This window comes from Penaeus monodon, chromosome 30 (genome assembly GCF_015228065.2).
Source record: "Penaeus monodon isolate SGIC_2016 chromosome 30, NSTDA_Pmon_1, whole genome shotgun sequence".
NCBI classification, from domain to species: Eukaryota; Metazoa; Arthropoda; class Malacostraca; order Decapoda; family Penaeidae; genus Penaeus; species Penaeus monodon.
This window is the reverse complement of record NC_051415.1, coordinates 11,275,282-11,275,874: the sequence shown is the minus strand read 5'-3', so window position 1 is coordinate 11,275,874 and position 593 is coordinate 11,275,282.

The window sequence follows — 593 nt, the reverse complement described above, 5'->3', positions numbered from 1 at the left end:
CACTATCACGCGGTTGAAATTCCGATTTGAGAATGAGCTTTGCGAAAGAGGGAAGAAGGAGAGAGAAAGAGAGAGAAAGTGTAGATAACGCCTCTAACCAGAGTATTCCATTTTCCCCTCCTAGTGGCCCCAGCAAGTCGGGTATACGAGAGAGTAGAGCAATGCCCTCGTTCTGCACCGTGAGCAAATGTGCGCAGGCCTATTTCACCGTCGGTCGGCCAGACATTTCTCAGATGCTTCTTCCGACTGTTGATGATCCCTTCCCGCCGTGATCCTGCTTTTGAACATCTTGAGAGACGAGAGACGCCCCGCTGGCCCGCCTTTGACCCCCTGCGTGAGCTAAGGCCTGCGCCCTGCTCTGCCCCCCCGCCGCCTGGCCACCCCGCTCCCGCTGCGAACAATTCTCTTGCGCTGAGTAGGTACTTTGTAGGGCCACACCAAGTTCTTTGGGGTCGAGATTAGACAATATCATGGATGCAAAGCTAACTACTGCCCCGAGGCTGCTTGAGCTAATAGCCTCATTACCGCTGCTGGTAGAATATAAAATGGATGCTGTAATTCTTTACATATACGCACGTACGCACATCCGTACA